Genomic DNA, 17959 nt, shown 5'->3' on the forward strand with positions numbered 1-17959 from the left:
GACCCAAATGCTGTTGAAAGCAGTATGGGGTTTCTTCAAAAAAACTAAAAATAGAAATACCATTTGACCCAGGTATTCCACTCCTAGGAACTTACCTGAAGAAAACAAAATCCCTGATTCAAAAAGATATATGAACCGCTAATGTTATCACCGCACTGTTTGCAGTAGCCAAGATATAGAAGCAACCTAAGTGTCCACCAACAGATGAATGGATAAAAAAGAGGTGGTACGTATACGCAATGGAATATTATTCAGCTGTAAAAACAAATCCTTCCATCCTTCCATTTGCAACAGCATAGATAGATCTAGAGGATATTATGCTCAGTGAAATAAGAGCAGAGAAAGACAAATACCATATGATTTCACATATTAGTGGAATATTTAAAAAAAGCAAAACAGAAGGAACAAAACAGCAATAGACTCATAGACACTGAGAAGTGACTAGTGGTTACTACCAAGGAGGAGGGGAGTGGGTAGAGATGAGGGAGATGGGGAGGGGGACTGTTGAACCACTCTGATGTAATTTGATTAAATAAAATAGAAAGTAAAAAATATATATTAAAATGAAGTTAAGAGATATGGAGAATAGATTGATTGGCTTCAACTATATTTCAAATGGAATTTAAAGAAATAGAACAAGGTGACTTGTGTTTTGACAATGAGAAACAATACTTTAAATTATTTTAGCTGAGGCTATCTCTCTTTCTAAATGCTTATCCCATGAAGTTTTAGTCTTCCCTCTGTTACAAGGGTCAGCAAATACAACCCACAGGCCAAATATACCCTTCTGCCTGTTTTTCTATAGTCTGTGATCTGAGTATAATTTTACTTTTCAAAATGTTTAAAAAATAATAATAACATTTGTAACCTATGAAAATCATCAGAAATTCAAATTTCAATGTCCATAAAGTTTTATTGTAACAGCCATATTCATGTGTTTACATGTTATATATGGCTCTTTGAGTTGAAGCAGAATTGAATAGTTGTGACAAATCTTTTAGCTCTCAAAGCTGAAGTAATTATATATCTGTTTCTTTACAGAAATACTTTGCTGATTCTGACTCTATTATATATGCTTTTAAGATTTATAGTTTTACTTTACATACTGCTTTTGTTGCATTTCACTTGTATTTATATCATTGTTATTCTTTTTCATATATAAATATTTAAAACATTTTATTGTGACTTCTTTGATTCATGGGTAATACATAAATCTACACTTCATTTGTAAATATATGTTTGACAACATTTTTTGACCCTGAGTTTTTGCTTAATTTTTTTCCCAATAATATATTCTGTTGGCTATCTTGTCTTTCTGTGACATCAAAACATGTTATTTTAATGGCTACACTTGGAGCATTACCATGTATTCTTAACAAGTATAAACTAATTGCCTTCCTCAATTCATGCAAAATTCTTAGAAAACCTATAAAAGAGGTTTCTCTCCACTACCAACTTTAAAATACATCACTGCAGTTATTGTATATTTATAAATACATATTTTTAGATTAACTGACAGGTTTCCAAATTTCTTTGCTCATTTTTCATCTTTATACTTTGGAACTTCTTTGATTTTATACTTAAGAAAAGGAAAGTTATAATTACTTTCCTTTTGTATTATATTTTTAAGAACTTACTTTAGTGGTGGGTTTGCTAGTGGTATATTCTCAATTCTTATATATACGAAAGTATATTTAACTATTATTCTTCAAAGATATTTTCCAGGATTCTCAGTTCTAGATTAGTAGCTATTTTTATTCTAGCATTTTATGATGTTATTGGATTTGTTTTTCTTTAGTCTCGACTGTTACTGTTGAGAACTCTTCTACAATCAAGTAGTAACAGAGGGAGTAATAAAATTGGATAGTTACCTACTACAAAGCCTATAAAAAACCTTTAACTCATGCATATAAAATGGACATGAAAGATTTTTGTTTGTTTGATTTTGTTTTTGCCATTAACAGGAAGATGCTATTAAGTTTTCAAAGGGAAAAACGGTCCTACCTTAAAATAAATATTAACAATAATCCTTATGAAAAATAATTTGTGGGTAAAATTGTAACATTTCAAAATTATCTCGCCTGGCTTTGGTGCATTAGCCTATCCTAAGGGTTGGAGAGAAGTTCATCTCCATGTCAACTGAGGGCTTGTCTGAAGCTGAGAGGTTAAGGAGAGGGGCTTGCTTGCTTTTTTGCTTCTGCCAGACCAGGGGAGAGAGATGATGCTGGACTGCAGTTTGTAAGCAATAAATAGGTTTTAAACTTTATTTCTCCCTTTGACTGATTTCAGTTTTTAGAGGTATTTTGCCTGGGAACTGGAAGCTGCAGAATTAGCCCTTCATGAGTTGGAAGACTGCTTGGAGACCTTAGGGGGCATAGTAGTGGCTGGCATTGTAGGGTCTCTTTTCATCAAGATAGTGAAAATGTTATACCGGAGAAAGAGAGGATTATAGAGAGGGTTAGCAAGGAGAGAGAGGGATTTAGACGGGAGAGAGACTCACTTCAGCATTACTTGGAGGAGCTGGGCAATAACCTATGGGATGCTATTAAAGAAGAGAAACAGTTACTGAAAAGACAGGTCACACTCCTAGAAGACTCCTTAATGGGCAGGCAGCAGGAAAAGCTGCATTGCAGAAGGTGGTCGGGGAAGGGAGGGAAGAGTAGTGCCTTCAGCCCCAGAAATGCTGGAGGATGAGCCATTGGTGGAGAAGCCTGTGGGAGAAGAGGAGGAGGCGGGGCCACTGGCAGATGGGCTACCCAGGCCACTGCCAGAGGTACCATCTTAAATGCCCGCCCAGCTGTAATTAAGAAAATAAAAATGAAACAACTATGGACTCCTCAGGGAGAGGAGCGGCCCCCTCCCCCAGGTTGTGGAGCACTCCATGCTCTGCCCCTATACCCAGGATGAGCTGGTGGACATGAGCATCTGGCATAGACAGAGGTCATCAGAATGTCTGCCTGCATGGCTTTTATGTCTCTGGGATATGGGGGTGGAGAACATTGTTATGTCGGCTACTGAGATGAGTAGACTGGCTTCCCTGATGACTCACCCTTCCTTCCAGCAGCAGTTGCAAAATGCCTATCATGCCTCAGGGAATCAGACACTCATGGAAAGGCTGACAGCTGCCATCAGGGTAGTTTGACCTAATCAGGGTAATTTACCATATTTTCCCAGTACTTGGAAAATGTATGCAGAGCTCAAGGAGGTACTGCAGGAATTGGGTATGAAAAATATCATCTTTAATATGGACCCCCAGAGCACTGATGAGGAGGTGTTCACTATAGGAATGAAAAATCTGGTGCTGCACACAACTTCCACATCTGTCTTCAGGTCCCTAGTGAATACTCTTGCCCCATCCCATCCCCCCACTTAAGGCAACCCATAAGTGAGGCTATTCATACTTTAGCAGACCTGGGGAAGATTGAAACAATAAGGGCATGGAGGGAAGTATGGGCCACAACTGAAAGGAGAAGTGCAAAAGGCCCCATGAAGGTCTTGAGGACCCAGATGTGGGTTGATTTGATAAAGGCTGGGTAGTGAAAGAAAAACTCTATAGGCAGCCCAATAGAATATTGCTAGAACTGTGGCACCAATTAAAGCCAGAGCAGCAGTTCCACCCACTGAGGTCCAGGACATGGAAAAGAGAGTCAAGGCCTCATGCCTGGCCTGTGTCCCTGCTTCATGGAACTTCATAGGAGACAGTACTCAGGATTCACCTGAGCCCTCACCCTCACAAGAGGATGATTGGGAATCATGGTTTGACTGAGGGGGCCATCAAAGCCCCCACCTTGGGACACATGGTGGGAACCAGAGGTCACATGTAGAATTAGCAATTCATTGGTGCCCTGTGAGTGTACAACATATCCTGGTGCTGGTGGACACAGGAACTGAATGTTCTCTGATTCATGGCAACCCTGAGCATTTTCCCAGGAACCCTGCTGTGATAGATGGCTATGAGGGTAAGGCAATTAGAGGGAAGAAAGCTCAAATCTCATTGGGGATAGGGCATTTACCCTAAAAGGAGGATACCATGTACATTTCTCCCATCCCTGAACATATTTTAGAGGTAGATATCCTGTAGGGCCTGTGGTTACAGACCATTCCAGGTGAGTTCAGACTGAGGGTACATGTGGTAAAGGCAGTTCTGAGGGGACATGCTAAGTACCCACCTGTAGCTCTGCCTGTACCTATACTAAGCAGTATAAATTGCCTGGGGGGTGCAAGGAAATTGGAGAAACTCTACAGGAGTTGGAGAAGGTGGGCATCACAAAGCCCACTCATAGTCCTTTTAATTTTAAAGTGTGGCCAGTGAAAAAGCCAGATGGCTCCTGGCATATGACCATGGACTACAGGGAATTGAATAAAGTCACACCCCCTTTGCAAATGCTGTCCCCTCTATAGCAGACATTCTAAACATGCTCAGCCATGAGCTGAGAATGTGTCACTGTGTAGCAGACCTTGCTAATGCTTTCTTCTCTTTTGACATAGCACAGGAAAGCCAGGAACAGTTTACCTTCATGTGGGAAGGCCGGCAGTGGACATTCACTGTCCTTCCACAGGGATACCTCCACAGTCCCAACATTTTTCATGGACTTGTAACCCAGAACTTGGCCATATGGATGAAACTGCAAACAGTGCGATTGTATCACTACATTGATGATATTATGCTCACAACTGATTCTCTTGCAGATTTAGAAGGGGCATTTCCTAGACTGTTGCAATATCTACAGGAAAATGGATGGGAACAGTGTGAACAATACCAAGGTCCAGGGACCTGGTTTGTCTGTGAACTTCTTGGGGGTTGTCTGGTCAGGTAAAACTAAAGTTATTCTAGAAGCAGTCATAAAGGTCCAGGCTTTCCCTACTCCTACCACTGTGGCAGTATTACAAGAGTTTTGGGTCTTCTGAGCTACTGGAGAGTGTTTACCCTGCACTTGGCACAAATTCTGAAGCCCTTATGCCAGTTGGTACAAAAGGGCATCATGTGGGACTGGGATGAGACATGTGCAGCTGTTTTTACTGCTGCCAAGTGGGCAGTCAAGGCCCTAGAGGCCTTGAATGTAATGAACTCATCAATTCCCTGTGAACTGTATGTTCATATAACTAAAGATGGTTATGGATGGGGTCTTTGGCAGTGGCTTGAGCAGACATGCCAACCTATTGGATTCTGGTCACAAGTATGGAAAGGAGTAGAGGTCTGGTACACCTTGATAAAGTAACCACACCTTGCTGGCTATGGAACCCATTACTGGAACAGTTCTGACCAAGGTAATAACCACCTATCCCATCTCAGAGTGGGTGTGAGACTGGACCCAAAGGTCATGGAGTGGCATGGGACAGACACCTATAATCTCCAAATGGAGCACATATTTACAGCAGTGCAGCACCCTCTCTAGTAGCCACTTAAGTGGAGAGCTCCAATGCTTATTGGGGGAAGTGACCAATACCAGTGGAAAGCAGGAAAGACATGTTTTTCAGCCCTTGGAAGCCAAGACTCATCAGGAAGGAAAAGCCCCTATACCTGAAATGCTTGGTACACAGATGGCTCCAGTTGTGGGCAGCCCCCAAAGTGGAGGGCTGTGGCTTTCCATCCTAAAACTGAGACAATATGGATGGAGGATGGAGAGGGGAAGAGCAGTCAGTGGGCTCAGTTGTGGGCAGTATGGCTCGCGATCACTCAGGAACCTTCTCCCGTAGTTGTCTGCACTGACATCTGGGCTGTCTATTGGGGCTTGGCCCTGTGGCTACCGACATGGTATCATGCCAACTAGGTAGTTGGTCACTGGGCCCTTTGGGGGCAAGAGTTGTGTCAAGACCTATGGGCCTCTGGTCAGACTAAGACTGTTACTCTATATCATGTGACTGCCATTTGCCTTTAGCATCCCCAGGAAATGATGAAGCAGACACATTGTCCCAGGGGCGTTGGCTAGAAGGAAAGCCTGCCTCTGATGGTACCCAATGGCTACACCAACATTTGTTGCATGTGGAGTAAAAGACAATGTGGGCTGTAGCCCATTGGTGGGACTTACCATTGACTTTTGAAGAAGTCAGCAGAGCCCAGAAGGAGTGCCTTGTGTGTCTTAAGAGGGACTTATACTGAGTCCCAAAGCAACATGGGACAATAGTAAAGGGGCCAATACACCTTGTTTGGTAGCAGATAGACTATATTGGGCCTCTGCCCATATCAGGAGGAAATCAGTAAGCCATGACTTATGTGGACAAGGCTACTGGACTATTGGTTGCTTTTCCTGCATGTCGTGCAGATCAGCAAACCACCAAGAAGGGCTTGGAGCATCTGTTTGCAGCCTAAGGCTGGCTGCAGGTGATTTAAAGCGATCAAGGCACCCACTTTACTACACATGTATAACAAGAATGGGTGCAGCAATTAGGAATAAAGTGGAAATTTCGTGTACTATATAATCCTACTGGGGCAGGCATAATAGAGAGGTACAACAGTTTGTGAAAATCTGGCCTGAAGTCAGACACCAATAGTCTACAGGGTTCTTCAGTTCACCTATGGACAGTACTGTAGTGTTTGAATGAGAAGCCATGTAAAGGAACTTTGAGCTCTGGAGATATGCTCACACACCTTGCTGCCTCTCCTGTACAATTGTATGTCCAAAACAAACAAGAGTTATTGAAACCAGGATATGGCCAGAAGAGCAACATCCTGCTGCCAGGCCCTACTGTATTAAGCCCTGGAGATACAGTTGAATGGACTTGGCCCTGGACATTTCGACACATGGACCAGTGATGACTGGCCCTTCTGGCACCTTGGGGGAAAGGCCTAGAAGCTTTCCTCCTGTGTATTCCTGGAATAACAGCTGAATGGCCCCCAAAGTTCACAGTAATGTACCCAAAACGTCCAGGAAGTAAGAGCATCCTGTAAGGAAGTTTTGTTTTATCTTTATGGCCAGTGCATGTACCTCCCATAGCCCTATATATTAACCCATCTGTAACTCCCACAGGGAGGGGTGTGAAAGTCTGGTATACTAGACCAGGATGAGATCCCTTTCCTGCTGCTGTCCTGTTACAGGAAAACTGTCTTGCATGTATCCTATGTGATGGACAAGATTTGCCTATGCTGGTGTCATCAAAACATGTATCTTATTGCCCTTAAGGTTATTGTCTCCTGCAGTCCTTGTGGCCTGAATGCACCCCCTGGCTGCTGCCACATAATGATTGCTCTGAATCCTCAGCTACTGCCTGCCTATGGAATGGATGAGCTATGGACTTAATCTGCATAAGACTTTGAATCTAGCTGAATGCTCCAGCTAGGGGATTGCCATGATTTTATTGCTGTTGCTATTGTTATGTCATTAGTCTGGTCACAATGCTCCAGTTTTCTTGCCCAGGGAACATTGTGGAAGATGGGGAGTGGGGAGATTATAAGGTGAGATTTCTGGAGGGGTGGCCTGTGGGTAAAATTGTTACATTTCCAGATCATCTTGCCTGCCTTTGGTGCATTTGCATATCCTCAGGGATGGAGAAAAGTTCATCTCCATGTCAATGGACAATTACCTGGGCAACCGAGGGTGTGTCTGAACCTTAGAGGTTAAGGGGAGGGGCTTGCTTGCTTGCTGCTTCGGGAGCAGGGAAGAGAAACGGCAGTGGACTGCAGTTTGTAAGCCATAAATGGGTCTTAAACTTTATTTCTCCCTTTGACTGATTTCAGTTTTTAGAGGTATTTTGCCTCAGAATTTCCTCTACCCAGGCTTACATAATCCTTACTTAAAAATAAATCTTGAGTGTGGAGCCAGGATGGCGGCGTGAGTAGAGCAGTGGAAATCTCCCAAAAACACATAGAGCTATGAAAATATAACAAAGAAAACTCTTCCTAAAATAGAGACCAGAGGACACAGGACAACATCCAGACCACATTCACACCTGCAAGAACCCAGCGCCTTGCGAAGGGGGTAAGATACAAGCCCCGGCCTGGCGGGACCCGAGCGCCCCCTCCGCCCGGCTACCAGCAGGTGGAAAGAAACCGGAGAGGTTTTTTCTTTGGCGAGTGCTTTTTTGAAGCCTTAAAGGGACAGGGACCCCATTAATAGGGAGGCAGGGCGGAGGGACTGGTGAACAGGTGCCTGGACCGGCGTCTGAGGACAAAGAATATCGCGTGTTTTTCCCTACGGGACCGGTGGGCGGGTGCCGGAGACCAGCGTCTGAGGACGGAGGAAATCGTGCATTTTCCCCGTTTTTTTTCTCTTTTTGGTGAGTGCTTTTTGGAAGCCTTAAAGGGATAGGGACCTCGGTGCTAGGGAGGCAGAGCAGCAGGACCAGTGAGCGGGTGCCTGGGCTGGGAACGGCGCCTGAGGACAAAGAATATCGCGTGTTTTTCCCTGCGGGACCAGTGGGCGGGTGCCTGAGACCGGCGCCTGAGGATGGAGGAAATCACGCATTTTTCCCCTTTTTTTCTCTCTTTTTGGAGAGTGCTTTTTGGAAGCCTTAAAGGGACAGGGACCCCGGTGCTAGGGAGGCAGTGCAGCAGGATCGGTGAGCAGGTGCCTGGGACCGGCACCTGAGGACAAAGAATATCGCACATTTTTCCCTGCGGGACCGGTGGGCGGGTGCCTGTGACCGGCGCCTGAGGACGGAGGAAATCGCGCGTTTTTCCCTTTTTTTTTCACTCTTTTTGGCAAGTGCTTTTTGGAAGCCTTAAAGGGACAGGGACCCCGGGCTAGAGAGGTAGGGCAGCGGACCGGTGAGCGGGTGCCTGCGACCGGAGCCTGAGGACAAACAATATCCTGCATTTTTCCCTGCGGGACCGGAGGGCGGGTGCCTGAGACCAGCACCTGAGGACGGAGGAAATCACGCGTTTTTCCACTTTTTTTTCTCTCTTTTTGGCGACTACTTTATGGAAGACTTAAAGGGACAGGGACCCCGGGCTAGGGAGGCAGGGCAGTGGGACCTGTGAGCAGGTGCCTGGGACTGGCACCTAAGGACAAAGAATATCCCACGTTTTTATCTGCGGGACCGGAGGGTGGGAGACTGAGACTGGCACCTGAGGATGGAGGAAATCACGCGTTTTCCCCCTTCTTTTTTCTCTGTTTGGTGAGAGCTTTCTGGAAGTCTTAAAGGGAGAGGGACCCCGGTGCTAGGGAGGCAGACCAGCAGGACCGGTGAGTGGGCGCCTGGGACTGGCGCCTGAGGACAAAGAATATCACGCAATTTTCCCTGCAGGACCGGTGGGCGGGTGTTTTTTGGAAGCCTTGAAGGGACAGGGACCCCAGTGCTAGGGAGCAGGGCATCAGGACCACTGAGCGGGTGACTAGGACCGGCGTCTGAGGACAAAAATTATCACGTGTTTCTTCCTTTTTTTTTTTTTTCGGTTCCATCTCTGATTGTTGCTGTTGTTGTTTTGGTATGGAGAGTGCTTTTTGGAAGTCTTAAAGGGGCAGGCAGGACACTTAGACCAGAGCTAGGGAATCTGGGGACCTCTGGGCACTCTAACCCCCTGGGCACCAGGGAGCAGAGAGGCCCCTTACGGAGATAAATAGCCTCCTGGCCACTCCCCCTCCAATGGGGCTCCACCACTTTGGAGGAGGAGCCCCAGGCAGGCTACGCCCACAGGAACAGCAGAGATAAACTCCAAGCAACCGGCAGGTAGCAGAAGCCCTGTCTGCACACAGCTGAGAAGCATAAGCCACTAGAGGTCGCTATTCTCCCAGGAGAGGAAGGCCACAAACCAGCAAGTAGGGAAGCTCTTCCAGCGGTCACTCGTACCAGCTCTGCAAACTATCTCTATCACCATGAAAAGGCAAAACTACAGGCAGACAAAGATCACAGAGACAACACCTGAGAAGGAGACAGACCGAACCAGTCCTCCTGAAAAAGAATTCAAAATAAAAATCATGAGCATGCTGACAGAGATGCAGAGAAAAATGCAAGAGCAATGGGATGAAATGCAGAGAAAAATGCAAGAGCACTGGGATGAAGTCTGGATGGAGATCACAGATGTCAGAAAGGAGATCACAAAAGTGAAACAATCCCTGGAAGAATTTATAAGCAGAACGGATAAGATGCAAGAGGCCATTGAAGGAAGAGAAGCCAGAGAACAGGAAAGTATAGAAGCTGAAATAGAGAGAGATAAAAGGATCTCCAGGAATGAAACAACACTAAGAGAACTATGTAATGAATCTAAAAGGAATAATATTTGTATAATAGGGGTACCAGAAGAAGAAGAAAGAGGAAAAGGGATAGAAAGTCTCTTTGAAGAAATAATTGCTGAAAACTTCCCCAAACTGGGAGAGGAAATAATCGAACAGACCATGGAATTACACAGAACCCACAACAGAAAGGATTCAAGGAGGACAACACCAAGACACATAGTAATTAAAATGGCAAGGATCAAGGACAAGGAAAGAGTTTTAAAGGCAGCTAGAGAGAAAAAGGTCACCTATAAAGGAAAACCCATCAGGCTAACATCAGACTTCTCGACAGAAACCCTACAGGCCAGAAGAGAATGGCATGATATACTTAATGCAATGAAACAGAAGGGCCTTGAACCAAGGATACTGTATCCAACACGACAATCATTTAAATATGATGGTGGGATTAAACAATTCCCAGACAAGCAAAAGCTGAGGGAAATTGCGTCCCACAAACTACCTCTACAGGGCATCCTACAGGGACTGCTCCAGGTGGGAGCACTCCTAAAAAGAGAAGAGAAGAAAACACACAACATATGAAGAATGGAGGAGGAGGAATAAGAAGGGAGAGAAGAAAAGAATCTTCAGACAGTGTATCTAACAGCTCAATAAGCGAGCTAAGTTAGGCAGTAAGATACTAAAGAAGCTAACCTTGAACCTTTGGTAACCACGAATCTAAACCCTGCAATGGCAATAAGTACATATCTCTCAATAGTCACCCTAAATGTAAATGGACTTAATGCACCAATCAAAAGACACAGAGTAATAGAATGGATAAAAAAGCAAGACCCATCTATATGCTGCTTACAAGAAACTTACCTCAAGCCCAAAGACAAGCACAGACTAAAAGTCAAGGGATGGAAAAACATATTTCAGGCAAACAACAGGGAGAAGAAAGGAGGGGTTGCAGTACTAATATCAGACAAAATAGACTCCAAAACAAAGAAAGTAACAAGAGATCAAGAAGGACACTACATAATGATAAAGGGCTCAGTCCAACAAGAGGATATAACCATTCTAAATATATATGCACCCAATACAGGAGCACCAGCATATGTGAAGCAAATACTAACAGAAATAAAGAGGGAAATAGACTGCAATGCATTCATTTTAGGAGAGTTCAACACACCACTCACCCCAAAGGATAGATCCACCGGGCAGAAAATAAGTAAGGACACACAGGCACTGAACAACACACTAGAATAGATGGACCTAATAGACATCTATAGAACTCTACATCGAAAAGCAACAGGATATACATTCTTCTCAAGTGCACATGGAACATTCTCCAGAATAGACCACATACTAGCTCACAAAAAGAGTCTCAATAAATTCCAAAATATTGAAATTCTAACAACCAATTTTTCAGACCACAAAGGTATAACAGTAGAAATAAATTCTACAAAGAAAAAAAAGGCTCACAAACACATGGAGGCTTAACAACATGCAACTAAATAATCAATGGATCAATGAACAAATCAAAATAGAGATCAAGGAATATATAGAAACAAATGACAACAACAACACTAAGCCCAAACTAATCTGGGACGCAGCAAAAGCAGTCTTAAGAGGAAAGTATATAGCAATCCAGGCACACTTGAAGAAGAAAGAACAATCCCAAATGAATAGTCTAACATCACAATTATCGAAACTGGAAAAAGAAGAACAAATGAGGCCTAAAGTCAGCAGAAGTAGGGACATAATAAAGATCAGAGAAGAAATAAACAAAATTGAGAAGAATTAAACAATAGCAAAAATCAACGAAACCAATAGCTGGTTCTTTGAGAAAATAAACAAAATAGATAAGCCTCTAGCCAAACTTATTAAGAGAAAAAGAGAATCAACACAAATCAACATAATCAGAAATGAGAATGGAAAAATCACGACAGACTCCACAGAAATACAAAGAATTACTAAAGACTACTATGAAAACCTATATGCCAACAAGCTGGAAAACCTAGAAGAAATGGTCAACTTCCTAGAAAAATACAACCTCCCAAGACTGACCAAGGAAGAAACACAAAACTTAAACAAACCAATTACGAGCAAAGAAATTGAAATGGTAATCAAAAAACTACCCAAGAACAAAACCCCGGGCCCGGACGGATTTACCTCGAAATTTTGTCAGACACACAGAGAAGACATAATACCCATTCTCCTTAAAGTGTTCCAAAAAATAGAAGAGGAGGGAATACTCCCAAACTCATTCTATGAAGCCAACATCACCCTAATACCAAAACCAGGCAAAGACCCCACCAAAAAAGAAAATTACAGACCAATATCCCTGATGAATGTAGATGCAAAAATACTCAATAAAATATTAGCAAACAGAATTCAACAGTATATGAAAAGGATCATACACCATGACCAAGAGGGATTCATCCCAGGGATGCAAGGATGGTACAACATTCGAAAATCCATCAACATCATCCACCACATCAACAAAAAGAAAGACAAAAAACACATGATCATCTCCATAGATGCTGAAAAAGCATTTGACAAAATTCAACATCCATTCATGATAAAAACTCTCAGCAAAATGGGAATAGAGGGCAAGTACCTCAACATTATAAAGGCCATCTATGATAAACCCACAGCCAGCATTACACTGAACAGCGAGAAGCTGAAAATATTTTCTCTGAGATCGGGAACAAGACAGGGATGCCCACTCTCCCCACTGTTATTTAACATAGTATTGGAGGTCCTAGCCACAGCAATCAGACAAAACAAAGAAATACAAGGAATCCAGATTGGTAAAGAAGAAGTTAAACTGTCACTATTTGCAGATGATATGATACTGTACATAAAAAACCCTAAAGACTCCACTCAAAAACTACTAGAACTGATATCAGAATGCAGCAAAGTTGCAGGATACAAAATTAACACACAGAAATCTGTAGCTTTCCTATACACTAACAACGAATCAATAGAAAGAGAAATCAGGAAAACAATTCCATTCACCATTGCATCAAAAAGAATAAAATACCTAGGAATAAACCTAACCAAAGAAGTGAAAGACATACTATGAAAACTACAAATCACTCTTAAGAGAAATTAAAGGGGACACTAATAAATGGAAACTCATCCCATGCTCATGGCTAGGAAGAATTAATATCGTCAAAATGGCCATCCTGCCCAAAGCAATATACAGATTTGATGCAATCCCTCTCAAATTACCAGCAACATTCTTCAATGTACTGGAACAAATAATTCAAAAATTCATATGGAAACACCAAAGACCCCGAATAGCCAAAGCAATCCTGAAAAAGAAGAATAAAGTTGGGGGGATCTCACTCCCCAACTTCAAGCTCTACTACAAAGCCATAGTAATCAAGACAGTTTGGTACTGGCACAAGAACAGAGCCACAGACCAGTGGAACAGATTAGAGACCCCAGAATTTAACCCAAACATATATGGTCAATTAATATTTGATAAAGGAGCCATGGACATCCAATGGCAAAATGACAGTCTCTTCAACAGATGGTGCTGGCAAAACTGGACAGCTACCTGTAGGAGAATGAAACTGGACCATTGTCTAACCCCATATACAAAGGTAAACTCAAAATGGATCAAAGAGCTGAATGTAAGTCATGAAACCATTAAACTCTTGGAAAAAAATATAGGCAAAAACCTCTTAGACATAAACATGAGTGACCTCCTCTTGAACATATCTCCCTGGGCAAAGAAAACAACAGCAAAAATGAGCAAGTGGGACTACATTAAGCTGAAAAGCTTCTGTACAGCGAAACACACCATCAATAGAACAAAAAGGAACCCTACAGTATGGGAGAATATATTTGAAAATGACAGATCCGATAAAGGCTTGATTTCCAGAATATATAAAGAGCTCACATGCCTCAACAAACAAAAAACAAATAACCCTATTAAAAAATGGGCAGAGGAACTGAACAGACAGTTCTCTAAAAAAGAAATACAGATGGCCAAGAGACACATGAAAAGATGCTCCACATCGCTAATTATCAGAGAAATGCAAATTAAAACTACAATGAGGGATCACCTCACACCAATAAGGATAGCTGCCATCCAAAAGACAAACAACAACAAATGTTGGCGAGGCTGTGGAGAAAGGGGAACCCTTCTACACTGCTGGTGGGAATGTAAATTAGTTCAACCATTGTGGAAAGCACTATGGAGGTTCATCAAAATGCTCAAAACAGACCTACCATTTGACCCAGGAATTCCACTCCTAGGAATTTACCCTAAGAACGCAGCAATACAGTTTGAGAAAGACAGATGCACCCCTATGTTTATCACAGCACTATTTACAATAGCCAAGAATTGGAAGCAACGTAAATGTCCATCGATAGATGAATGGATAAAGAAGAAGTGGTACATATACACAATGGAATACTACTCAGCCATAAGAAGTGGAAAAATCCAACCATTTGCAGCAACATGGATGGAGCTGGAGAGTATTATGCTCAGTGAAATAAGCCAAGTGGAGAAAGAGAAATACCAAATGATTTCACTCATCTGAGGAGTATAAGAACAAAGGAAAAACTGAAAGAACAAAACAGCAGCGGAATTACAGAACCCAAAAATGGACTAACAGGTACCAAAGGGAAAGGAACTGGGGAGGATGTGTGCGCAGGGAGAGATAAGGGGGGGAAAGAAGAAGGGGTATTAAGATTAGCATGCATGGGGGGGAGGGAGAAATGGGAGGGAGGGCTATACAACACAGAGAGGACAAGTAGTGATTGTACAACATTTTGCTATGCTGATGGACAGTGACCGTAATGTGGTTGTTGTGGGGGACCTGATATAGGGGAGAGCATAGTAAACATAGTATTCTTCATGTAAGTGTAGGTTAAAGATTTAAAAAAAGAAGAAAGAAAGAAAGAAAAGGGGGATTACTCCTTGATAGGATAAAACTATTGGTAAATCAAAGATCAACGCATGCTTTAAATATCCTTAATGTTGATCACTTAAAGGGTGTCAGATGATCAGCTATGGAGGTACTCTTTTCTGATAATATTCCTTTCTCTTAGTAAAAAAAAAAAAAGCAGGTCCTGTGTGCTGACCTCCAATGAGTTCTGCACAGTGGTATAGAGGGCATGTCAAAGTGTGGGCAAAAAGTCTGTTTGTTTCTATGCAGAAGATCAAGGCCTAGCTTGGATACCCAGAAAATGAACTAAGACACGATATGAGGAGGAGCTTCCGGCATCAGAACTCTCTGGAGGACTTGTGCCGGGGGATGATCATCAAAAAGCCTCCACAGGGATCTGGGCGATGCTGCAGTTGTGGCTTCATCCACCCCACCGTTTCCTGGACTTGCCATTGGAATGAGGAGGTAGATGTCTAGGCTGGCATGTGCATACAGTGAGACAACGAATTTGACTGGATCTGTACTGTTGGAACTCAACCAGGAGTTGGGAGGGGTGCAAGTTGTAGCACTCCAAAATCTTATGACTATAGACTATCTACGGTTAAAAGAACATATGGGAGGTGAACAGATCCCAGAAATGGGCTGCTTTAATTTGTCTGATTTCTCTCAGACTGTTCAAGTACAGTTGGACAATATCCATCATATCATAGACAAATTTTCACAAATGCCTAGGGTGCCTAAATGGTTTTCTTGGCTTCACTGGAGATGGATGGTAATTATAGATTTGCTTTGTTTATGTCACCATATTCCTATTATGTTAATATGTGTGTGCAAATTAGTTAGTAGTTTAAAACCTATACATACTTAAGGTACTCTACAAGAAGATACGTCAAAGAAATAATCAATCCTCCCATGTTTTCTTCCATATTCTCCCTCTATAGCTTTTCTTCTTCCTTCTTAATTACAACCCTTAAATAGAATTCGTGCCTCATATCGAATTTACCGAGTATCATAATTCTTCCAGGTGGTAAAGATACCTCGAGAAAAGTTCTGGGCATAGAAGCCACAGGGCATAAATCTGCAAAAGAAGTAAAAAGCTAACCTTTTCAAACAATATGGCTTCTCTCTCACTTACCAACTTTACATTTCCCTGTATGGCCCCAGAAGATGACTGGTTAGCCAGAGACGGGTAAGATTCCTCAAGGAAGGAACAACCTAAGACAGGCACATTCGCAGGGGGCCCATCAGGTGAGAAATTGGGGATCAACAGAGGTGAGGCTCAGAAACCTATGCCCCTTGCTTTGAGAGAAATCTTCTGCATCCGTGGATGTTTTGCTGCCCTTGTCTAGCTTGGATTAATACTTAGTCCATAGGCACACACCTGATCATCTACATTTGCCCTCTTACAGCACTAAACTATGTTTTCTACCTTTATCTTGCATCTACCTAGCACTTCAGCATTTTATTAAAAATAAAAATAATAATAATAATAAAGGGAGAAATGTGGGATCAACATATAAATCAAGTATAAAAATCAAAAGAATATTCATATTTGACCTGATTGTTTATAGTTCATAATACATGATCAAAACCGAAAATTTCTGTGATGAATGCCCTTGTACTGTTCACCATGTAAGAATTTATTCACTATGTAAGAATTCGTTCACCATGTAAGAACTTGTACGTTATGCTTCAGAAGATTGCAGACTGATGAGAATTAGGCTTGAGATGGATTAGTGATTGTACATTGAGCATTGACCCCCCTATACTGAATTTTATTGTTGTTAACAACCATTTGATCAATAAATATGATCAAAAAAAATAAATCTTATTCTTTTTAATAATATGTGCTATCCATTTGGCCTCATCTTCTCACTTTTTTAAGTAGAGAAGATGGTGAGCCATGGTTCAACAACTCAGATCACAAAGTAAATTTTAAAGGAGTTTATTACTCATAGATACTGGAAGAAGTACATGGCATGCCTTGAAGGGCCACATTGGGGAGGTCAAGGAAGAGTGTAGACAGAGCAATAGCACCTGGGGCACATGCCTCTTTTAGGGTCTGTGGGTGGAGTACTTTGGCTTTTCCTGCTAAGGTTAGGTTGGTTCATTCAAATCAAAAGAATGGGGTTCTGATAAGCTCTACTGGGGTCTTGTTTAAGGAGCTCACAAAGGAAAGGCTCTGGGAGGCAGAGGAGACTATTATCACCAGGGTGTTGGTGAGATCAGATCAAGAACGTAAAATTTTCTTGTGACTCTGAGGACTGTGACCTAGGCCATCTACTTGCATGAGGGGTCTAGGAGCAATTTAAGGTCCTTGCAGGCCCTTTGGCCAAACAAAAAGTATGCTGAAGCAGTGACACACAATGGAGTAACTTAGCTAATCTCTCAACATCCCATAATTTTTATATTTATGAGTTTTTCATCTTTATTTGGTACTCTGGCTGGGAAAGAATGCAAACAAATAAATTGTAAAACTAGTAATGAACATTGCCCACTTAATCTTCCAGTTAATTTCTAAATTAGGCTTCTAACTACCTAAGACTATCAAACACCCACTACTCTTTAAATTCCTTCGTTATTTCCCTGCCCCTACCCTCTGATACACAGAGTATCACTGGATATTAACTCCAAAATGAACTATATTTCAAAAATGTTTCTTCCTTAATACCAATAGTTATGAACTGTGCCGAACATTAAACACCCTGGCAGGCAAGGATACTATAAAAGCAAGTAGTTTTCATCTTCTGTGCTGGGTATGTTTGTGAAAAATCAAATTCTTTTCCCTCTAGGGTACTGTCATTGGGATAGCCAATCTAATTTCTTGCAACTTTATACTTTTCTCCTTTCACTTTTTCCTCTGACTCAAAGTTTAGAGGATTTCAAAAAATATCTTATGCTGCTGACTATAGATAGATCTATTGAGGAAGTTTACACTGACTAAATTCTCATCTTATCCCT

This window comes from Manis javanica, chromosome X (genome assembly GCF_040802235.1).
Source record: "Manis javanica isolate MJ-LG chromosome X, MJ_LKY, whole genome shotgun sequence".
Lineage (NCBI taxonomy): Eukaryota > Metazoa > Chordata > Mammalia > Pholidota > Manidae > Manis > Manis javanica.